The sequence below is a fragment of the Arachis ipaensis genome, chromosome B9 (assembly GCF_059453495.1).
Source record: "Arachis ipaensis isolate K30076 ecotype BB chromosome B9, ASM5945349v1, whole genome shotgun sequence".
In the NCBI taxonomy this organism is placed as follows: Eukaryota; Viridiplantae; Streptophyta; class Magnoliopsida; order Fabales; family Fabaceae; genus Arachis; species Arachis ipaensis.
The window spans coordinates 60,814,898-60,840,363 of NC_142444.1; the positions used below are offsets into that span (position 1 = coordinate 60,814,898).

At 40.9% G+C, this 25,466-nt stretch overlaps 1 non-coding gene across 1 annotated transcript; it reads left to right on the forward strand.

Annotated features, from left to right (window-relative positions):
- The first annotated feature begins 24,697 nt into the window (after window positions 1-24,697).
- Window positions 24,698-24,800, forward strand: LOC148544842 (small nucleolar RNA R71). Its single transcript, XR_015901640.1, has one exon. It is a non-coding gene; the product is annotated as a small nucleolar RNA R71 (small nucleolar RNA).
- The last annotated feature ends 666 nt before the right edge of the window (window positions 24,801-25,466 follow it).

Sequence of the window (25,466 nt, forward strand, 5' to 3'; positions counted from 1 at the left end):
TCGAACCCAACAGCAATGGTGGAGATGCAAGGAAGATGCTTGGTGACTTTATTGCACCCTCTTTTGACTACTGTGGAAGGAACATCTCAATTCCTACAATTGGAGCAAACAACTTTGAGCTTAAGCCTCAATTAGTTTCTCTGATGTAGCAGAATTGCAAGTTTCATGGACTTCCATTGGAAGATCCTCATCAGTTCTTAGCTGAATTCTTGCAAACATGTGACACTGTTAAGACTAATGGGGTTAATCCCGAGGTCTACAGACTTATGCTTTTTTCCTTTACTGTAAGAGACAAAGCTAGGACATGGTTAGACTCACAACCTAAAGATAGCCTGAACTCTTGGAAAAAGTTGGTCAATGCTTTCTTGGCCAAGTTCTTTCCACCTCAAAAGTTGAGCAAGCTTAGAGTGGAAGTCCAAACCTTCAGACAGAAGGAAGGTGAATCCCTCTATAAAACTTGGAAAAGATACAAGCAATTGATCAGAAGGTGTCCTTCTAACATGTTTATAGAATGGAGCATCATATGTATATTCTACGATGGTCTGTCTGAATTGTCCAAGATGTCATTGGATCACTCTACTGGTGGATCTCTTCATCTGAAGAAGACGTCTGCAGAAGCCCAGGAACTCATGGAAATGGTTGCAAATAACCAGTTCATGTACACTTCTGAAAGGAATCCTATGAATAATGGGACAACTCAGAAGAAAGGAGTTCTTGAGATTGATACTCTGAATGTCATATTGGCTCAGAACAAAATATTGACTCAGCAAGTCAATATGATTTCTCAGAGTCTGTCTGGAATGCAAGCTGCATCAGGCAGTACTAAGGAGGCTTCCTCTGAAGAAGAAGCCTATGACCCTGAGAATCCTGCAATGGAAGAGGTGAATTACATGGGAGAATCCTATGGAAACACCTATAATCCTTCATGGAGGAATCATCCTAATTTTTCATGGAAGGATTAGCAGAAGCCTAATCAAGGCTTCAATAATAATAATGGTGGGAGAAATAGGTTTGGTAATAGCAAACCTTTTTCATCATCTTCTCAGCAACGAATAGAGAATTCTAAGCAGAGCCACTCTGACTTAGCAACCATAGTCTCTGATCTATCTAAGACCACTCTCAGTTTTATGACTGAAGCAAGGTCCTCCATTAGAAATTTGGAGGCACAAGTGGGTTAGCTGAGTAAAAGAGTTACTGAACTCCCTCCTAGTACTCTCCCAAGCAATACAGAAGAGAATCCAAAAAGAGAGTGCAAGGCCATAACTATAACCAACATAGCCGAACCTGGAGAAGAAGAAAAGGCAGTGATTTCCAATGAGGAAGACCTCAATGGACGTCCACTGGCCTCCAAGTAGTTCTCTAATGAGGAACCAAAAGAATCTGAGGCTCACATAGAGACCATAGAGATTCCACTAAACTTACTGTTGCCATTCATGAGCTCTGATGAGTATTCTTCCTCTAAAGAGGATGAAGATATTATTGAAGAGCAAGTTGCTCAATATCTAGGAGCAATCATGAAGCTGAATGCCAAGTTATTTGGTAATGAGACTTGGGAGGATGAAACCCCATTCCTCATCAATGAACTAAATGATCTGGTTCAACTGAAATTACCTCAGAAGAAACAGGATCCCGAAAAATTCTTAATACCCTGTATCATAGGCACCATGACCTTTAAGAAGGCTCTGTGTGACCTTGGGTCAAGTATAAACCTCATGCCACTCTCTGTAATGGAGAAACTAGGGATCTTTGAGGTACAAACTACTAAAATCTCACTAGAGATGGCAGACAATTCAAGGAAACAGGCTTATGGACTTGTAGAGGATGTCTTAGTGAAGGTTGAAGGCTTTTACATCCCTGTAGACTTTATAATCCTAGACACTAAGAAGGATGAAGATGAATCCATCATCCTTGGATGACCCTTCCTAGCCACAGCAAGAGCTGTGATTGATGTGGACAAAGGAGAGTTAGTCCTTCAATTGAATGTGGACTACCTTGTGTTTAAGGCTCAAGGATCTTCTTCTGTAACCATGGAGAGAAAGCATGAAAAGCTTCTCTCAATACAGAGTTAAACAGAGCCCCCACACTCAACTTCTAAGTTTGGTGTTGGAAGGCCACCAATAAAGCTCTGAGTCTCTATGAAGCTCTCTAAGAGCTTCACTGTCAAGCTATTGACATTAAAGAAGCGCTTGTTGGAAGGCAACCCAATGTTATTTAATTATATTTATTTATTTTCCATTGTTATTTTATGTTTTCTTTAGGTTGATGATCATATGAAGTCACAAAAACAAATGAAAAATCTAAAACAGAATGAAAAAACAGCATCAAAAATAGCACACCCTGGAGGACAGGCTTACTGGCGTTTAAACGCCAGTAAGGATAGCAGAATGGGCATTTAACGCTCAGCTTGGCAGCATTCTGGGCGTTAAATGCCAAAATGGGCAGCACTCTGGGTGTTTAACGCCAGAAAGGGCTGTCTGGCATCTGGCTGGCGTTAAATGCCAAAAATAGGCAGCAAACTGGCGTTTAACGCCAGGAAAGGTAGCAGAGCTGGATTTTAACACCAGGGAAGGTAGCAAAGCTGGCGTTAAACGCCAGAATTGGCACAGAATGGGCGTTTGAACGCTAGATTGGTGCAGGGAGCAGAATTCCTTGACACCTCAGGATCTGTGGACCCCACAGGATCCCCAGCTACCCCACCTCTTCTTCTCTCCTCTTCACACATTTCCATAACACTCTTCCCCAAATACCCTTGACCTATCAAATCCTACCCTCTTCCCCATATCCTCTTCACCACTCACATCCATCTATCATAAAACCCACCCATTCTCACACGGACTACCTCTCCCTCCTACCCTATAAATACCCCTCCTCACTACCTCAACTTTCACACAACACATACACACTACTACCCCCTTGGACGAACCCACTACTCCCTCTATCTCCTCTATTTCTTCTTCTTCTACTCTTTTCTTTCTTTTTTTGCTCGAGGACGAGCAACCATTCTAAGTTTGGTGTGGGAAAAGCTAAAGCTTTTTATTTTTCCATAACCACTAATGGCACCTAAGGCCGAAGAAACCTCTAGAAAGAGGAAAGGGAAGGCAATTGCTTCCACCTCCGAGTCATGAGAGATGGAAAGATTCATCTCAAAGGTCCATCAAGACCACTTCTATGAAGTTGTGGCCAAGAAAAAGGTGATCCCTGAGGTCCTCTTTAAGCTCAAAAAGAGTGAATCTCCGGAGATCCGACATGAAATTCAAAGAAGAGGTTGGAAAACTCTCACCAACCCCATTCAACAAGTTGGAATCTTAATGGTTCAAAAGTTCTATGCCAATGCATGGATCACTAAGAACCATGATCAAAGTATGAACCCAAACCCAAAGAATTGGCTCACAATGGTTCGGGGAAAATACTTGGATTTTAGTCCGGAAAATGTGAGGCTAGCATTCAACTTGCCAATGATGCAAGGAGATCCTCACACTTTCACTAGAAGGGTCAACTTTGATCAAAGGTTGGACTAAGTCCTCATGGATATCGGTATGGAAGGAGCTCAATGGAAGAGAGACTCAAGAGACAAGCCGGTTCAACTGAGAAGGCTTGACCTCAAACCCGTGGCTAGGGGATGGTTCGAGTTCATCCAATGCTCTATCATCCCTACTAGCAACTGGTCTGAAGTTATAATAGACCGGGCTATCATGATCCATAGCATCATGAATGGAGAGGAAGTAGAAGTTCATGAGATCATATCCCTAGAACTCTACAAGGTGGCGGATAAGCCCTCTACTTTGGCAAGGTTAGCCTTCTATCATCTCATTTGTCACCTATGCAATTCAGTTGGAATTGTCATAGAGGTAGATATCCTCATTGAAGAGAACAAGCCCATCACTAAGAAAAGGATGGAGCACCAAGAGCATTCCATCCTCCTCCATGAAATTAGAGAAGACCAAAGAGCCATGAGAGAGGAGCAACAAAGACAAGGAAGAGACATTGAGGAGCTCAAGCACTCCATAAGATCTTCAAGAGGAAGAACTAGCTGCCATCACTAAGGTGGACCCATTCTTTAATTTCCTTATTCTTTATTTTCTGTTTTTCGTTTCCTATGCCCTATGTTTTATTTATGTTTGTATCTTTATTACATGATCATCAGTGTCTAGTGTCTATGTCTTAAAGCTATGAATGTCCTATGAATCCATCACCTTTCTTAAATAAAAAAATGCTTTTATTTGCAAAATAACAAGAAGTACATGAATTTTGAATTTTATCTTAAAATTAGTTTAATTATTTTGATGTGGTGGCAATACTTTTTGTTTTCTGAATGAATGCTTGAACAGTGCATATTTTTGAAATTGTTGTTTATGAATGTTAAAATTGTTGGCTCTTGAAAGAATAAAGAAAAAAGAGAAATGTTATTTGATAATCTGAAAAATCAAAAAATTGATTCTTAAAGCAAGAAAACGCAGTGAACACAAAGCTTGCAGAAAAAAAAAGAAAAAAATGGCGAAAAAAATAAAATATATATATATATAAAGAAAAAAGAAAGAAAAAGAAAAAGAAAGCAGAAAAAGCCAATAGCCCTTTAAACCAAAAGGCAAGGGTAAAAAGGATCCAAGGCTTTGAGCATTAATGGATAGACGGGCCCAAAGGAATAAAATCCTGGCCTAAGCGGCTAAATCAAGCTGTCCCTAACCATGTGCTTATAGCGTGAAGGTGTCAAGTGAAAAGCTTGAGACTGAGCAGTTAAAGTCATGGTCCAAAGCAAAAAGTGTGTGCTTAAGAGCTCTGGACACCTCTAACTAAGGACTCTAGCAAAGCTGAGTCACAATCTGAAAAGGTTTACCCAGTTATGTGTCTGTGGCATTTATATATCCGGTGGTAATACTGGAAAACAAAGTGCTTAGGGTCATGGCCAAGACTCATAAAGTAGCTGTGTTCAAGAATCAACATACTGATCTAAGAGAATCAATAACACTATCTGAATTCTGAGTTCATATAGATGCCAATCATTCTGAACTTCAAAGGATAAAGTGAGATGCCAAAACTGTTCAGAAGCAAAATGGCTACAAGTCCCGCTCATCTAATTGAAGCTAATATTCATTGATAAGTTTGGAATTCATTGTATATTCTCTTCATTTTATCCTTTTTTTATTTTAGTTGCTTGGGGACAAGCAACAATTTAAGTTTGGTGTTGTGATGAGCGGATAATTTATACCCTTTTTGGCATTATTTTTACATAGTTTTTAGTATATTTTAATTACTTTTTATTATATTTTTATTAGTTTTTATTCAAAAATCACATTTCTGGACTTTACTATGAGTTTGTGTGTTTTTCTATGATTTCAGGTATTTTTTGGCTGAAATTGAGGAATCTGAGCAAAAATCTGATTCAGAGGCTGAAAAAGGACTACAGATGCTGTTGGTTTCTGACCTCCCTGTACTCGAAGTGAATTTTCTAGAGCTAAAGAAGCCCAATTGGCACGCTCTCAATTGCGTTGGAAAGTAGACATCCTGGGATTTCCAGCAATATATAATAGTCTATGCTTTGTCCAAGATTTGATGGCCCAAACTGGCGTTCAAAGTCAGCCTAAAATATCTTGGCGTAAAACGCCCAAACTGGCACCAGAATTGGAGTTAAATACCCAAACTGGCACCAAAGCTGGCGTTTAACTCCAGGAACCGCCTATGCGCGTGAAAGCTTCAATTCTCAGCCCAAACACACACCAAGTGGGTCCCAGAAGTGGATTTCTGCACTATCTGTACTTAGTTACTTATTTTCTGTAACCCTAGGCTATTAGTCTAGTATAAAAACTATATTTAGAGATTTATTTTAGCCTCTTTCAGTGAGTCTTTTATCTTTTAGATCATAGACCATTGTACACATTTGGATGCTAGCCTCACGGCCATGCCTAGACCTTTCACTTATGTATTTTCTACGGTGGAGTTTCTACACCCCATAAATTAAGGTGTGGAGCTCTGCTGTTCTTCATGAATTAATGCAATTACTACTATTTTCTATTCAATTCACACCTACTTCTTCTCCAAGATATACTCTTGTACTTAATTCAGTTAAGTCAGAATGAAGGGGTGACCCGTGACAATCACTCAATCTTCGTTACTCGCTTCGCCAGTATCGCATGCTTGACAACCACAAAGCGATCTACATGATGTTCAATGTAGTCATTGGACGACAGCTGGAGTATCCTCTCTTGGATATCTAATACACGGACCGAGTCCCACCATTGAATTACATAAGTATTTCTATTTTATTTATATTTTAATTATTAAAACTTTATAACCACTTGAATCCGCCTGACTGAGATTTACAAGGATGACCATAGCTTGCTTCAAACCAACAATTTCCGTGGGATCGACCCTTACTCATGTAAGGTTTATTACTTGGACGACCCAGTGCCCTTGCTGGTCAGTTACATGGAATTGTGAAGAAGTCCTGAGATCACGTTCTCCCACACCAAGTTTTTGGCACTATAGCCAGGGAACGAATAATCACGATTTTGCATACCAACGACCCGAGGTTTGAATACTTCGGTTTACTTTTATTGGGTTGAACTTTGTGACAACCAATTCTTTAAAATTTGATTGAGAGTTATTAGTTAGTTTGGAACTATGCTTATAAAGAAGTTCTATTTCTATTAAGAGATATTCTAGACCGACAATAATTCTTGCTATCATTCCTGCAGCAGGATGATGACCCTATCACCTGGGATGCCTTCCAGGTAGAATTTTATAAAAAGTACTTTCTGAATTCTACCAGGACGGCCAAGGAACTAGAGTTACTGCAGTTGAAGCAGGGTGCTATGTCTGTATCTGAGTATACAGACAAATTTGAGGAGCAATTAAGGTTTTTCCGCATGTGTCGGGGAGCTCCGGGAGACTTCGGGGAATGGAAGTGCATTAAGTATGAAGGAGGGCTCCGGAGCGATATCTTAAGTTCAGTGGGACCAATGGAGATCAAGACTTTCTTAGAGTTGGTGAGTAAGAGCAAGGTTGCTGAAGACTGTGTAAAAAAGGCAACTGTAAAGAGAGGAAGCCATAGGGGACCATTCCTACAGAACCGAGGGAAGAGCTTTGCTCCTAGAGGTTTGCCTTTCAAGCGGGGAGCCTTTGTACCACAGCGGACTTAGGATCAAAATAATTTCAGCAGGCCTAAGAACAACAATGTTCCAGGAAGAAGATTTGGGAAGCAACCGCAGAACGAGCAAGCTTGTGCTAGGTGTGGAAGTTACCATCTGGGAGTCCCGTGCAAGGCTAGATGGGGCTTGTGCTATTCTTGTGGTAAGGCAGGGTATAAAGCCTCAAATTGTCCGGAGAAGCAGAGTTAGGGTACTGGGAGAGCACAGCAGTCTGGTTGGGTGTTCACTACCTCAGCTGTAGTAGCCGACAGGTCTGATATACTTATCTGAGGTAAATATGACATGGCTGGTCAAACCTTAAATACTTTATTTGATTTAGGAGTAACTCATTCATTCATTACATTTGAAAAGGCTAGTGAGTTAGAATTGAAGATTATGGTCTTGGGCTATGATCTGAAGGTGTATAATGCCAATCATGAAACCATGGTGACTAGGTTAGGATGCCTGCAAGTTTCATTTAGGGTTAAGCAACGTGATTTTTTCCATGATTTAATTTGCTTGCCGATGACCGGTCTTGATCTTATCTTGGGATTGGACTGGTTGTCTAAAAACCATGTTTTGCTTAACTGTTTTGAGAAATTATTGCATTTCATGCCAGAAGGATCAGAAGGGCCAGTTGTGGTGAATGGCTGTTACTTAAACTACGTGGTAGTAAATTGTTCGGGGCCGGAATGTCAAGGTGTTATCCTATTAGCTGCGAGTGTGTCGGGTGAAGAACAAAATTTAGAATAAATCCCAATTGTTTATGAATTTCTTGAGGTGTTTTCGGATGACATTGAGGAATTCCCTCCTAGCCAAGAGGTTGAATTTGCAATTGAGTTGGTACCTAGAATGGGGCCAATTTTGATTGCCCCTTACAGAATGTCGCCTTTAGAAATGGCCAAACTCGAGGCTCAGTTGGAAGACTTAATGAGTAAACACTTTATCTGCCCTAGTGTTTTTCCGTGGGGAGCGCCGGTGTTATTGGTGAAGAAGAAAGACGGGAGTATGCGGCTTTGTGTGGATTACAGGCAACTGAATAAGGTCACAATAAAGAATTAGTACCGCTACCGAGGATTGACGATCTCATGGACCAGTTGCAAGGAGCCGGGGTTTTCTCCAAGATTGATTTGTGATCCGGTTATCACCAGATAAGGGTGAGAGATGAGGACATCCCTAAGACCACTTTTATAACTTGTTATAGTCATTACGAGTACACTGTAATATCTTTTTGGTTGACAAACGCTCCTGCAGTGTTTATGGATTATATGAACAAAATCTTCCACCCGTTTTTAGATAAGTTTGTTGTCGTCTTTATTGATGATATACTAATTTATTCTAAGACTAAAGAAGAACATGCAGAACACTTGAGAATCGTGTTGCAGATACTAAAAGAAAGAAAACTCTATGCAAAACTATCTAAGTGCGAGTTTTGGAAAAGCGAGTCGAAGTTTCTTGGCCATGTAGTGAGTAAACAGGGGATAGCAGAAGATCCTTCTAGGGTGGAAGCAGTGATGGAGTGGGGGCGACCGACCTCAGTAACTGAGATAAGGAGTTTTCTGGGCTTAGCTAGATACTATCGGAGATTCATCAAACACTTTTCGCAAATAGGTTTGCCATTGACAAGGTTAACCCGTAAGGACGCGCCATTTATTTAGACTTCTGAGTGCGAGGAGAGCTTTCAAGAGTTGAAGCAAAAGTTGACTACCGTGCCTGTGTTGGTGTTACCTAAGTCGAATGAACCATTTGAGGTGTATTATGATGCCTCACTAAAGAGTCTAGGGTGCGTGCTGATGCAGCACCGGAACATGGTGGCATATGCGTCACAACAGTTGAGACCTCATAAAGTCAATTACCCGACGCATGACCTGGAACTTGCTGCGATTGTGTTTGAACTAAAGGTGTGAAGGCATTACCTCTATGGGGTTAAGTTTCGAGTTTTCTCTGACCACAAGAGCTTAATATGCGGCAGAAGAGGTGGATGGAGTTTCTGAAGGACTATGACTTTGAGTTGAATTACCATCCGGGAAAAGCGAATGTTGTGGCAGATGCGCTGAGTCGAAAGTCATTGTATGCTACTTGGATGATGCTTCGAGAAGAGGAGTTGCTCAATGCATTCGAGAGTCTGAAGATCGGTGTTCAAGAAGTATCTGGAACTCTGTGTTTGAGTCGATTACAAATCTCAAGTGATATCAAATCCGAACTTGAAGGCTCATCAAAACGATGATGTATTACCAAAGGTGATGCCAGCTATTGAGCAAGGGAAGCAATGGAGAGTGTCATGGGATGAAGATGGGTTATGGAGATTCAAGGGTAGGATCATTGTGCCAGATGTTGGGACTTTGTGGTAGGATATCCTAAAGGAAGCACACAAAAGTGGATTCTCTATTCACCCGGGGAGTACTAAGATGTACAATGATCTAAAGGCTATGTTCTAGAGGCCTAGTATTAAAAATGATGTGGCGGAATATGTCTCAAAGGTGAAGATTGAACACCAGAGACCTTCCGGGACGTTGCAACCTTTGGAGATTCCGCAATGGAAGTGCAAGAGCATTGCGTATCAGATTCTCAAGAGGGTTGGACCGGTAGCGTATTGGATGGCTCTACCGCCTCACCTTTCGAACCTGCACGATGTATTCCACATGTTGCAGCTTCGGAAGTATACTGCTATTACTAGCCATGTGTTGGAACCTGAATAGGTCCAGTTAAGGGAAGACTTGACTCTGCCGGTGACTCCGGTCAGAATTGATGACTCGAGTATTAAACGGTTGCGCGGAAAAGAGATTTCATTAGTTAAAGTGGTATGGAGTCGGGCCGGTATTGAGGAGCAAACTTAGAAACTTGAGTCAGAGATATAAACAAACTACCCGCACCTATTCTCAGGTAACTGAATTTCGAATTTTGTGGGTAAAATTCCCAATTAGGTGGGTAGAATGTAAAATCCGGTTAATTAATAACTAATTAGCCCATAAATTAAAATATATTCTGGAAAATTAGAAATGCATATTTTATGGTTTAATATGATAGAGAAAATTAAAACGAGAATTTTGACATAAATTTTAAAGAAATCGGCCCAAGATTGGGCCAAACGGGCCAAACCGGACGAACCGGACACAAAATGGGCCCAAGGCCCAACCCAACTCATCCCAATTAAACAAAACAGCTCTTGGCACTCATTCCACGCTGAAACACAGCCATGGGAGAAGGAAGGAGAAGCAAACCCTTGGTTTGATTCAAAGTAACATAACTTTTCGCCTCAGAGCTCCGATTGACGCACCGTTTGTGGCCACGCGTCCGCGGCGTCAAGCTTTACAAAACCCATAAGGTTGTGCAAGAGGTAAGCCACGTTTTCACCTCTGTTATTCCATCCCTTGATTTTGAAATTCTTGGATAAAAATGTTGAAATTGTGAGCTCTTTTGTGTTATAGGATCCAATTAACTTGAAGGGAAGGCTTAGTCTTGCCTCCTTGATCCTTTGGTAAGGTAAGGTTCTCAACCCTAAGCTAAACACTTGGAAATTTGTGATTTAGAGACTGAGTTATTGTGTTTGGGTGTGATATTGTGGTTTAGGTAGTGTGTAGATGTATATTGAAGCTTGATTGAGGTATTGGAGAGCTTGGAATAAGCTTTTGGTGCTGAAAATCTGTTCTTGGAGGTGTCAAAGCCTTGAGAGCTTGTGGAAAAGTGAAAATTTGAAAGTGTTCTGGGTTGAATGGGAATCAGCCAAGGTATGGTTTCGGTTTCCTATATCTACAATATAATGTGGTTGTGAAAACTTAGGCTAGAGACCCTAAGATAGGATTTGAACTATTGATGTTGTTGATTGGTTGAGATGAATTGTGTGGTTATGTATGTGATTAGTTGATTTTGGATGTTTTGATGATATGATGTATGAGAGACATGCATGTTTGGTTATATGCTTAATGATTGGTTGAGATTGAATTGCGGGTGAAACCATGTTGATGGTGAGGATGATATTGATTGCATTTATTGATGGTTGATAGAATTGGTATTGTTGGAACTTGGGATGAGGAAAGATATACGATATGATGTTTTGTTTGAAATTGAGTTATTTGATTGAGATTGGCCAAAATGGTGGATTGGTGGATTGTGAACTTAATAAAGATGTCAAAATATGAGTTGAGGAGGCTTGAGGTTGATTTTGGTAATTTTTGGTTGGTTTTGAATGAATTTGAAGGTGTATGTTCTGAAAATTGGAAGTTATGAACTTTAGTAAAAATAAAATTTTGATAAACTTCAACGGATTATATCTTGAGCTACTGTTTTTGAAATTTAATGCTTTTTATATGAAATGAAAGATAATTTGACAAGCTTTAAAATTGTTTAAATTTGGTGAAAATCTGAATTTTGTGGAAAGAGATATGATTGTTGAAAGATGGGGCCTGAAATCTGAATTCTGTGAATGCTGCAGAATTTGTGATTTCTGGTTTGTGTGCGCACGCACACCCCGTGGATTTTTGAGGCTGTGCATACGCACAACCTTGTGTGCACGCACACATGGGGACATGGCTACTGCTGGGAGCGCTAGCACGCTCTGTGCGCACACACAACCAACGAAGTTTTGCAAGTTGTGCGCACGCACACGTTGGGAGGTGCATTCTGTTGATGGCATTCGCACGTCCAGTGCATGCATCAACAATGGAAATTTTCCTTTCTGTGCATACGCACAACCCTGTGTGCATGCACACATTCTGAAAATACTTCTGGGCGTGCGCACGAACACCCCGGTGCGTACGCACACAGCCCTGTTTTCTTATAAAAACCTTGTTTTTACATGTTTCACCTTCCTAACATGCTTGTGATCTTCCGAAACCTTGTTTCAAGCTTCTAAATCCCCATTTTCATCCATTAAGTCTTAAATCAATATAAAATTCCTAGTGATTAAGAAGAAGCTAGGGAAGGGGGTAACTTGTGGATGAAGGAAATGGAAGTATTGAGGGATTTTGACTAATGATGATATTATGAGTTGTTAAGAAGGATGGTGGAGTGTTGTGTATGATATGAGCCGAATAGCTGTGTGTGATGATGGTTTATGGCTAATTATGAATTATGAATTTAAGCCGAATGACTGAGATACATATTGAAAGATGGTTGAGAATGAATGCATATATGCTGATTTATTGATGTTATGATTGTTGCACTCCACCTATCTGAGATACGATTTTCCTGATAAACCCCATTTTTAGGGTTTATCTTGTGCTTAATTTAGGGGATTTTATCACCTTTTCTTACATTTATCCATGGAAATAGCATGGTTTCATGATGGTCCCCTAATTTGTGCTTAAGTGTGAAAACATGCATTTTAGGCCCTTAATTGCTAATTTTGATTCAACTTTGATTCCACTAGATGCCTTGATATGTTTGTTAGTGAATTCAGATTGGAAAGGCTAGGAATGGATCAAAGGGATGGAGAGGAAAAGCATGCAAGTGGAGAACTCATGAAGAAACAAGGATTTGGGATACTAAGATCGACGCGCACACGTAGCAGACGCGCATGCCTGGAAAGCGACGTCGCAAAGCGACGCGTACCCGTGACCCACGTGTACGCGTCGGTGCTCGCACATGACTCACTTAAAGGCAAAACGCTGGGGGCGAATTCTGGGCTTCCCAGGCCCAAATCCAACTCACCTCTGATGCTATTTAACCCAAGGACTGAAGGGGGATCAACAATCTAGTTACCAATTAGCTTTAGTTTAGTTTAGTTTTGGAGGGAAAGTTAGTTTGTAGAGAGAGAAGCTCTCCCTTCTCTCTAGAATTAGGATTAGGATTAGGTTTAATTCTTCTTTAGATCTAGGTTAATTTCATGCTTTGATTTACTTTTCCTTTATCAACTCTTGTTCCTCTACCTCTCCTCCCTCTAGTTTAACATTTAATTCTTATAATTCTCTACTTTTATGTTGATGCACTTTTGTTTCTTCTATTTCTCTTTAATGCAACTTATATTTTGATCTCTTTATGATTTGATCTATTGTTGTTAATTCCTTGCAATTAGTAGTTATAGATCTATATTTCTTGCAATTTAACTTTGCTTTCCCTTTATGCCTTCCAAGTGTTTGACAAAATGCTTGGTTCTATTTTAGAATAGATTTTTCTCCTCTTGGCTTAGGTAGAGTAATTAGTGACTCTTAAGTTATCTAATTCTTTTGTAAATTGATAATCAGAAGTTGCTAATTAACTTGAATGCCACTAAAGCCAGTCTTTCATTATGATTTGGCTAGGACTTGTGGAATCAAGTTAATTCATCCACTTGACTTTTCTTCATAGTTAGAGGTTAACTAAGTGGGAGCAAAGGACAATTCTCATCACAATTGATAAGGATAGCTAGGATAGGACTTCTAGTTCTCATACCTTGCCAAGAGCTTTTCTAGTTGTTAGTTTATTTATTTTGAAATTTACAATTCTTGTTTCTTATTCCAAAAACCACAAAACATACCTCTAACCAATAACAAGAACACTTTATTGCAATTCCTAGGGAGAACAACCCGAGATTTGAATACTTCGGTTATTTTTAGAGGGGTTTTGATGAGTCGAATTCACTCCCCATATAAAAATGATGAATCCGTTCTTTTGGCAATCGCACCAAAATTATCGTCAAGTAATAACCTACAGTGGAGTGGGATCGTATTCACAGAGATTGGTAGATTTGAGCAATTTTAATCAATTGGTGAATTATTCAAGCTAAATAGAATAGATTGTGATTGCAGAATTATAAATGTGCAGAATTATAAATGACTCAAAAGTAAAGAAAAGCAGTAAAGTGCAGAAATGGAAATGGCCAGAATGTAAAGGGCAGAAACTTAAATGACTTAATTGGGAATGGGGATTGACAGAATGTAAAGAAAGCTATAAAGAAAGTAGAAGATAAGAATAGGGGGATTCATTGAGATCAAGAGATGTTGTCTCTTTGGATTAAATCCAGCTCATATCCACTTCAATCATGCAACTCATTGACCTCTTGGCAATCATGATTGATTGAGCCCCAATCCCTTGGTGACTCAATCTCTCAGATCTTGATCAATAGCCAATTCCTTGGTCTAATTGCTCATGAAGAGAGATATGCTTGGTCTCTGAGTATACCACATATCATCATAGGTCCAAGTAGATGGGGGATTATATGTCACCATATCCAAACACCAAAACCCAGATTCTACTCAAGTGTGAGAAGGGATTTCTAGCTTGGTTTCATGTTTCCTTTTCCAAGGTTCCCATGAAACCCATTTTTCATTCAATCCCTTTTCCAAGATAATTGAACACTAGCATTAAAACAAAATTCCTTCTAGCAAATCAAAGAGAAGATGAAGAGAAGAAAAAATTAACTATCATTAATCCATTAAGTACAACAGAGCTCCCTCTCTAAATGAGAGGGAATTTAGCTTCTCATCATAGCTCAGAGAAAAGTACAAGAGATGGAGAAGATGATAAAGTGGAAAAAGTAAATCTAACTAAAAACTCTACTCCACAACTTAGCTTCCCTAACTGCTTAACCTTTTTTCCAGTACTTTCAGGGGTTATTTATACTACTCCTAGCACTAGAAATAAAGAAAATACAAAAGTGAAAACAAAAAATACAATTTGGAGGGAAAAGAAACTCAATAAACGTGATCTCCTAGCTGGCGTGTGATTGGCACTTCAATGGCGTGCCACACCCAGCACTAAATCTGGCTTGGCATGCCACACCCAACTCTTCAAGTGGCACGCCCTGCTTCATTGGCCCCCCTGGAGTGCCACGCCTTCGAGCCCAAGTGGCACGCCCAGGGTTCTTTAAGCACTTTTGTAGCATGGCGTGCCATGCCTTCAACCTCAAGTGGCACGCCCAGCCCTTTTTAAAACCTTGGATATCCTGGCGTGCCACGCCTTCGAGCCCAAATGGCATACCCAGGCCTTCTCCCTCTTCTTCTTGCTTCTGGAAAGTTGAACTAGCGTGGCACGCCCAGGGTCTCGCGTGCCACGCCCATTATGTGTGCTTGGTCTTCCTCTATGGAAAACTGAACTAGCATGGCACGCCCAGGGTCTGGCGTGCCACGCCCATTTGTGTGCTTGGTTCCTTCACTGGCGTGCCATGCCAAGAACTCAAGTGGCATGCCCAGGTCTTCTCTTGGTTGATTGGTGATGATGGCGTGCCACGCTTGAGACTCAAGTGGCACGCCTGGTTGGAGAATGGTAGCTGGCGTGCCACGCCTTCGATACCAAGTGGCACGCCCATATAGTTGGCCTCCTATCTCCCTCTCTAGAAAATATAACTGTCGTGCCACGCCCAGGGTCTGGCGTGCCACGCCCATTGTTCCTCTTGGTTCCAGTAGCTGGCATGCCACACCCAACATTCAAGTGGCATGCCCAGGTGAGAATCTTGAGCTGGCGTGCCACACCTTCGATACTAAGTGGCACGCCCAGCCTTTGCTTTGGTCTTCTTGTACATTGGTGTGCCATGCATAGATGCTCAAGTGGCACGCCTAAGTGAGGGTGAGAGCTTGGCGTGCCACGCCTTCGACCTCAAGTGGCACGCCCAAACCTTTTTAGCCTTCAATCTCTTCTCTGGATTCTTGTACTAGCGTGCGACGCCACGCTGCTCAAGTGGCATGCCCATTCATTTGTGGCTTTCTTAAGCTTGGCGTGCCACGCCTAGCTCATCAAGTGGCACGCCTAGGTGATGATCCTTTCTGGAGTGTTGAACTGGCATGCCACGCCCCATGGCTCAAGTGGCACGCCCATAGTATGTGATGTGCTAGGCGTGCCACGCCCAGCCTGGCGTGCCACGCCCGTTGAATGGCCTTCATTATTGCTCTCTAGAAAATTATATTGGCATGCCACGCCCAGCTCCTGGCATGCCACGCCCATACAATTTTGTGGCATTCGTTCCAAATGGCACGCCAGTTTCACACGCCCAGCTTGTTTTGTTGTTTTTCTTCCCTTTTTGTTGTCTTTTTCACCTGAAATTCAGCACAAACTCATTTCAAAGCAATGTATAATAATATTCATCAAATAATGCATGAATTGCAATGATCAAATGAGATTATGCTCTTTTATGGTCCTTTTTATGCAAGAAAAAAGGGTAGATGATGCAAGTCATCACAATACCAAACTTAAGCTTTGCTTGTCCCAAGCAAATCAATGTGAGTAGTCCTTATAAGAATTGAGACTTGACCTTGAGTGGATGCAAACATGATTAAGGGTAGGACTAAGTGTTTAACACATGCATGCATATTTCCGTTTTAATGCCACAAAGAACTCCTAGACCATTGAGGGTTCTTTCAAGTATAAGCTTTAGGGGTCCTTTTTATTGATTGTCACGTTGATGTAGTAAGAGTTATTTCATTTTCTTTTGGTTGCTCTTTCTTTTCTATTTATTGACCATGACTCTAAGTGTTTTGTCTCAAGACAACCCTTTAGTTAGGCTTTCAATTAGCACTCCCAAACCAGTTGGCTTTAGGGTACTAGGTGTTGAAACACCGCTAAGAATTTACTTGCCTAGGTCTCTTCTTGACACATCTTCACCACAACCATCTACTAGGGTTTCCAACTCTTTTGAGCTTTTTAATGTTTCTTTCCATAACAACAGTTGATGCTCAGAGCCTTGGGTCTTTATTGCTTACTACTTCTTGGTTCTATAGATGTTCAAGGAACACCCCTTAGCCTCTAATTGTCATACCTTCTAAGTCTAGTTGCTTTTCATGACTCATTTTTTTCAGTTCATTCAAGGTTCTACACTTAGTTCCTTGTCCTTTAGTTTTTGAATGGTCTCTCTTGGTCTTAGTCTCTTTTACTCTTGTTCTTGCACAACTCACAATAACTCTTATGGAGACAAACTATTCTTTTATTGATGCTGAAAAGACTTAAAATTAACATTGCATTTTCTTTCTTGTACTTCAAAGGACTCACAAAAGACTTCAGGACATGAGAAAAAAAAACTAAGCATGAAACATAGACTATCCTAGCATTACTATTTATTCTCAAACAGAAAGTAAAACAGAGAGAAAAGCTTAAACATAGTTCAGAATTTAGAGATTGTCAACTATGGGACTTAACAACCTTGAGCAGCTTCAGTTCATTGGCCCTTTTCCTTTGTCTTTCTTCTTGGATGGGGAGGAGTCATCCTTCTTGGAGGATCCTTCTTGTGCCTTTTTGTCCCTGGGCTTCCAAAATCCCAGCCTCCTCATGTAGGATTTTACATTTTCTTTGTGCTGGTATGTGATTTCTTCCTGCCTTGCACTGAGCTCCTCCATCTTCTACATATAGGTAGGATAATTGGGATTCATATTGGCCACTGCATTGCACAAGTAGCTCAATTTTGTTTGTGCATAGCAATCATATTCCCCTCTTGCTACAGTTCTGGCTTCATAAAGATGCCTGAACTCAGTAAGGTTCTCCATTTGGTGTTGTTGTTGCTCCAAAATTATTCCTAAGCTGCCTTGTATTTGTCCCCAATTGATTTGATCTTGTTGCTCCTTCAATTGTTCCAAACTCCCTTGGAGGTGTTGTATGTTCTCATTCACTTGGTTTAATTGTTGTTGTTGATTACCCTTGAGTTGGTTGACATCTTCTCGCAGATGATGTAGGTCTCCTTTCATTTGGTGTACGTCTCTATGTAGTTGTTCCCAGTTGAATCCTTCAGGAAATTGTTGGTATTGTTGGTATGGTGGTAGTTGAAGTGCTAAGTGATGTGGATGCTCTTCAGCTTCTTCTTCTTGTTGTTGTGGCACATGAACATGAGCTCTATGCTCCCTTCTCCTCTCAAGTGGGTTGACAGCCACCACTTTAGCCATCTTCTTGGTAGTTATGTGCTTGTCTTGTTCCACTAGCACTTTATCAATAATCTTCTCCATCATTGCTTCATCACACAACCTTTGGATGATGTTGGGGAATGCCAACCTTGAGCTATCTTTGGTGCTTTTCAGCACTTTGTTGATGTTGTTGGTAATCAACTCCCCAACATTGCCATTCTCACCTTTCACGATGTTGTATATGAGCATAGCTCTTTCTTTAGTTACCTCTGAAGTGTTGGATGTGGGAATTAGACACCTTCTCACAAAGTCCATCCACCCTCTTGTTTGGGGGCTCAAATCTCTTCTTCTCAACTGGTTGGGTCTCCCATCCTTGTCGTTTATCCATTGCACATTCAGCACATAGATCTCATTGAGGATTTCATCAAATCCTGGGTCTTGTTGCTTCATTCTTTCCTCATAGCTCCTGGTGGAATTTGTCCGCTTCACCGTTAGCATCCTCTCTATTTTAGAGGGGCTATAATCAATGGACTTCTATCTCACATAGCTAAGATAGCCATAGGGTTGTCCTGGCTGAGGCACAGTATTGGCGTAAAACTCTCTCACCAAGCTTTCCACCACCTTTCTTGGTGGGTTGCACAAGCGTGCCCAGCCTCTATTGTTTATCTCCCTATTGATCTCAAGGTGCTCGTTTCTCCCCAGCTGGAAATCAACCTCTGGGATGATTTGCCTCTCACTCACCCAACCATAAAATTGGTTTTGGTTGAATGAGAAGAGGAACTTGTACTCATTGAAGCTTGAACTTGAAGATCCAAAAATTGGTTCCTTGGTTTTTCTTTTCTTTGATGCTGAGGTTTTTGGTGGTGCCATTGGGTTGAGAAAGAGTGTTTGAAGGTTTAAAGAAGGTCGGGAAATATTGGAAGAGAATAAGCAAAACAAAGTTTTGCTCCAACACCAAACTTAGGACTTGATTGTCCTAATCAAGAAAAGGGAAAGAAGGGTAAGGAAAAGAGGAAAGGAACGAGAAGAAAGAAGGACTTGTGTGGGTTCTTTTCGTGTGTGAGGTTGGGGTTTGAAGTGGGAAGAGAGGTGGGAAAGTGAGGGTTTTTATAGGGGTGGAAAGTGTGGTCTGAATGGTGGAAAGTGAAAGCAATTCAATGTTTTTCCACTTGGGGAGTGGCGCCTAGCATGGGAAGAGGCGCCAACCCTTATCCCGTTTGGCCTCTGCAAGTGTTGAGTTCCAAAGTGCAGGTACACTTTGACTTCTTGCTTTGTGAGCTATCAATCATGTGGGCCCCATTCTCTCTCCTGAAAATACAAAACTGAAACCCCATTAGTAATGACGAATGAACCCTTCACATTCCTTATAGTGTGAGGCATTGAATTTGCAACTGATGAGTGTCCCTTGGGACACCAAACTTAATCCCATTGCATCTTAATAAATTGGGTTCGTCATTGGGTTTTTAATGTGTTTATAAAGGTGGAATAATTTCAATCCTTTCATATCTAACCTCTTCTGAACACAATTAAAAACCACTTTCATACTCTCACCAATTTATTAAAGGCTTCCAACTTGGATGGTATTTGGCTTGCTAAGTGATCTTCGTATGGTGGTGGTCACACCAAACTTAATCTCTGGGCTTACTCCTCAAAATTAATTCATTCAAATAATTGTGAGCCTAGATTAAGTGGGTAAGTGGCCACACCAAACTTAGCTTTTAAGCTAGTTCTTAGCCCAATTACTCATCATCAGTACATATATTCATCAGATTGCATTTTCAGAAAAAAAAGAAAAAAGAATGTAAAGACTTTCTAACCACCAAAAACTAATATTAAGACTTCCTAATCTTCCTAATCTACCACCTACACTCCCTCTAGAAGGCAATGAAGCACAAATATTAAACTTAAACTTAAACTACCTAAATTGGCAAATTTTAACTACTTCTAAGAAAATAATAAATCAAAAGGATATAAAGTGTTGGGGTGCCTCCCAACTAGCACTTCTTTATCGTCACTAGCTTGACATTCTTCCTTCTTTAGCTGAGGTTGTAGCTCACTCTCTGCTCATCTAGTGAGTCTCTCAAGTAATGCTTGAGTCTATGGCCATTCACAGTAAAATTTCTTTGTGTTTTGTCCTCCATAAGTTCTACATGACCATGGGGGAACACCTTGAGAATGGTGAAGGGTGCAAACCAGCGAGACTTAAGCTTCCCAAGGAAGAACTTGAGTCTTGAATTATACAGTAGTACCTTCTATCCTTCAGTGAACTCTCTCCTTGCTATCCGCTGATCATGCCACCTCTTTGTGTTCTCCTTGTAGATCTTTGCATTCTCATATGCTTGATTCCTAAATTCCTCCAGCTCATTGAGCTGCATTAGCCTCCTTTCTCCAGTAGCTTGATCATTAAAGTTCAACATTTTTAGAGCCCAGAATGCTCTATGCTCAAGCTCAACTGGTATGTGACAAGCCTTGCCAAACACCAATTGGTATGGAGACATCCCAATAGGTGTTTTAAAGGCTGTCTTGTAGGCCCATAATGCATCATCCAGCTTCTTAGACCAATCCTTTCTTGAGCTTCCAACAATTTTTTCAAGAATTCTTTTGAGCTCCCTGTTTGAAATCTCAGCTTGTCCGTTGGTCTGTGGATGGTATGGAGTTGCCACTTTGTGCTTGACTCCGTATCTGAGGAGAAGTGTCTCAAGTTGCTTGTTGCAGAAGTGTGTCCCTCCATCACTAATAAGGGCTCTAGGAAATCCGAATCTGCTGAAAATATTCTTTCTCAAGAAGCTTAGCACAACCTTGTTGTCATTTGTTGCAGTGGCTATGACTTCTACCCACTTTGACACATAATCTACAGCCAACAATATATAATTGTTTGAGTAGGAGGATGGGAACGGTCCTATAAAATCAATTTCCCATACATCAAACAATTCTAATTCTATTATAAACCTCTGTGGCATCTCATTTTTCTTGGGTAGATTGCTAGCCCTTTGGCATTCATCACACCTTGACACCAATTCCTTTGCATCCTTGAACATGGTTGGCCAATAGAATCCACATTGTAGCACCTTTGTTGTAGTTCTTTCACCATTGAAATGGCCTCCATATGCAGATCTATGACATTGCCAAAGCACTTCTTGTCCTTCCTCATGGGAAATACACCTTCTCAAGATCCCATCAGCACACTTTTTGAACAAATAGGGCTCATCCCAGATGTACTGTTTAGCATCTTTGATTAGCTTTCTCCTCATGTGTTTGTTGATGTTAGTTGGTAGTTCTCCAATAGCCTTGAAATTGGATATATCTGTGAACCAAGGGGCTTCTTGGATCATCATCAACTGCTCATCAGGGAAGCTCTCATTCACTGCAAATTGGTGTGCTTCATCTTCTTCTTGTGGGATCCTTGAAAGGTGGACAGCCACTTTGTTCTCTACTTCACTCCGGTCCTTAATTTCAATGTCAAACTCTTGGAGTAGCAGGATCCATCTTATTAGTCTGGGCTTGGATTCTTGTTTGGTAAGCAAGTATTTGAGTGCTGCACGATTAGTGAATACAATTACTTTAGAGCCAATAAGATATGATCTAAACTTGTCAAAAGCAAAGACAATGGCAAGTAATTCCTTCTCTGTAGTGGTATAGTTCCTTTGATTCTCATTAAGGACTTTGCTAGCATAGTAAATAACATGCACCAATGTATCCTTCCTCTGTCCTAAAACAGCACCCACAGCAAAATCTGATGCATCACACATCAACTCAAAAGGTAAATCCCAGCATGGTGGTGCTATGATATGTGTAGAGAATAGTCTGTCTTTGAGCTCATCAAAGGCTAGCATGCATTCTTTATCAAAGATAAAAGGTACATTAGAGACAAGCAAGTTACTCAAAGGTTTGGCAATTTTTGAAAAATCTCTAATGAACCTTCTATAAAAGCCAGCATGTCCTAGAAAACTTCTAATTGCTTTGACATTGCAAGGTGGGAGCAGCTTTTCAATCACCTCCACCTTATCCTTGTCCACTTCTATGCCTCTTTTTGAGATCTTATGACCAAGAACCACCCCCTCTGTAACCATAAAATGGCATTTCTCCCAATTCAAAATAAGGTTGGTTTCTTGGCATCTCTTTAGCACCAAGGCTAAGTGGTGCAAACAGTTAGAATATGAGTTACCAAACACAGAGAAGTCATCCATAAACACCTCAATGTATCTTTCAATCATGTCTGAAAATATGGAGAGCATGCACCTTTGGAATGTTGCAGGTGCATTGCATAATCCGAAGGGCATTCTCCTATAAGCAAAGACACCATATAGGCAAGTAAATGAGATTTTTTCCTGGTCCTTGGGGTCTACAACAATTTGGTTGTAACCAGAATAACCGTCCAAAAAGCAGTAATATTCATGTCTAGCCAGTCTCTCAAGCATCTGATCAATGAAAGGCAAAGGGAAGTAATCCTTCCTGGTGGCTTCATTAAGCTTCCTATAGTCAATGCACATGTGCCAGCCAGTCACTGTTCTTGTTGGTATCAGCTCATTCTTCTCATTTGGTACAACAGTAACCCATCCTTTCTTTGGGACTACTTGTACTGGGCTTACCCAAGGGCTGTCTGAGATGGGCTAAATCACCCCTGCTTGCCACAACTTCAACACCTCTTTTTGGACTACTTCATTCATGGTTGGTTCAGCCTTCTTTGTTGCTGTCTTGAGGGCTTAGCACCTTCTTCAAGTAGGATCTTGTGCATGCACATTGAAGGACTAATTCCCTTTAAGTCTACAAGTGTCCATCCTATATAATCCTTATGTTGTTTCAGCACTTGGATAAGCTCTTTTTCTTGCTCCTTACTCAAGCTTGAGTTAATGATAACTGGGTAAGTGTTTTTGTCACCCAAATATGCATATTTCAAACTTGGAGGTAAGGTTTTGAGCTCCAGTTTTGGTGCCTCTACTTCCTTGTTGTCCTTGTGGTTCAGCATGATTGAATTTTCCATGGTTCCTTGTGGTAATTCTCCACCTGGTGCATGTTGTTCCAGCTCCATAATCTCTTCACATTGTTCTTCCTCCAACACTCCTTGAACTATCTTCTCTATGGTATCTACCATCATGCACTCTCCTATAGATTCCTTGGGGTAACTCATTGCCTTAAAGACATTGAAGACCATCTTCTCTTCATGTAACCTTAAAACTAGTTCCCCTTTTTGCACATCAATGATGGCTCCAACAGTAGCTAGGAATGGCCTTCCTAGAATGATTGATGTGTTAGCCTCTTCTTCTATATCCAGCACAACAAAGTCAGCTGGAAAGATGAACTCTCCCACTTTCACCAACAAGTCCTCCACCACCCCATGAGAAAATTTGAATGTTCTATCAGCCAATTGGAGTGCCATTCTTGTTGGTTTGGCTTCCTTAATTTTCATCCTTCTCATCATGGTCAAGGACATGAGATTGATGCTAGCTCCCAGGTCACACAATGCATTTTCAATGTTGATATCCCCTATGATGCAAGGAATTTGGAAACTCCCAGGGTCTTTCATCTTCTGAGGGAGCTTCTTTTGTATGATGGCACTGTACTCTTTAGTTAATTAGCACTATGGTCTCTTTTTCTCCCCAGTTCTTTTTTCTTGTCATAAGCTCCTTTAGAAATTTGGCATAGAGTGGCATTTGCTCCAATGCCTTAGCAAATGGTATGTTGATTTGGAGCTTCTTAAATATCTCTAAGAATCTAGAGAACTGGCTATCTTTCCCATCCTTCCTCAGCTTTTGTGGGTATGGTGCCTTTGGCACATAAGACTTCAAAACTGGCTTTGGTAAGGGTGGGGCATGGGTTTCTTCTTCATTCTTATTTCTAGGCTTTTCTGCAGCTTCTTTTTCTTGGTTGCTATGGCTTGGGGTTGCTTCCTCTACAACTTTTCCACTTCTAAGTGTGATGGTCTTGTATTCCCCTCTTGGGTTGGTCATGGTATCACTAGGAAATGTATATGTGGGCATTGGAATTTGCTTAGATAAAATCCCTACTTGTGCTTCCAATTTTGAGATTGCTACGCCTTGATTCTTCAGATTTGATTTGTATTCTTCTTTTGGTTGGCATCTAACTTTCTGTCAGCCTGTGTTTGTCTCTCCAAAAGAGTGGAAATAGCTCCTGTCAGCTGTATTGACAGTTGTGCTATTACAGCTTTTACTCTCTCAAAATTGCTCTTGATTTCACATGGTTGCATGGTTGAGATTGATGTGTCTTGATGGTGGTTGTTGTATCTTTGTTGGGTGGAGTGGTATGATGTGTTTTGTGAATTGTGGTAAGGTCTGTTGTTACTTGATTGATGGTTGGGATTGTGGTTGTTGTATTGGTTAGATGGGTAAGGTTTGTTGAGATCTTGGTTGTGGATTTGTTGGTTCCCCCACCCAAAATTTGGGTGGTTACTCCATCCTGAGTTGTATGTCTTGGAGTTGGGATCATATGGTGGTCTAGAAGGATTGTTCATATAGTTAGCTTGCTCCCATTCACATTCAACTTCTGGTGCATCTCCTTCTTGTTGAGGAGCTTGGGCTTGAATGGCTGAGACTTGATTCTTCTCCATCTTCTTGGTCAAGGCTGCTAGTTGTGCAGTGATCACTTTGTTTTGGGCTATCAGGGCATCCATGGAATTGAGCTTCATTACTCCTCTCTTTTGAGTTCTATCTAAAGCATAGAAATACTCATTCTCAGCCACAGTCTCAATAACATCTATGGCTTCATCAATAGTTTTCTTCTTATTGAGTGAGCCTCTTGAAGAATGATCTACTGCTTGCTTTGAATCATATGACAACCCTTCATAAAAGATGTGTAGTTGCACCCACTCATTGAACATATCCGGTGGGTATTTTCTTGTCAAATCTTTGAACCTCTCCCAGGCCTCGTAGAGTGTTTCACCATCTTGCTGTCTGAAAGTTTGCACCTCAGCTCTGAGTCTGTTGACTCTCTGTGGAGGGTAGAATCTTACTAGGAACTTGTTCACAACATCATCCCATGTGGTTAAGCTCTCCTTGGGAAATGCTTCTAACCACTTTGCTGCCTTATCTCTGAGTGAGAAAGGGAACAAAAGTAGCTTGTAGGTGTTAGGGTGTACACCATCGAACTTCACAGTGTCACAAATCCTCAAGAATGTAGTGAGATGTTGGTTTGGGTCCTTTTGGGTACCTCCTCCATATGAACAATTATTCTGGACAAGTGTGATGAGTTGAGGTTTTAACTCAAAATTGTTAGCATGGAGTGTTGGCTTCAGAATGCTGTTGCCACAGTTTCCTAGATTTGGGTTGATGTAGGAGCCTAAGACTCTCCTCTCTTGCCCAACATGATTGCCAGCATCCTCTCCAATGTTGTTATGCACTTCTTCCTTCATGGTAGTTCTCAGATCTTCCTCCACTACTTCCTCTCCAACTATGCCTTTGCCTCTTGCTTCCCTCCTTAATCTAAGGAAGGTCCTCTCAGGTTCACTATCGAAGGAAGATGAAGTTTCTCCCCTTCTACCTATCATACATTCAACAAACAGCAAGCAGAGGGCAAGTGAAGGAGTCACTCTTGTCAAGATTAGTGGTTAGCTTGGTTGATGCAATTAATCAAATAGTTAGAATAATGG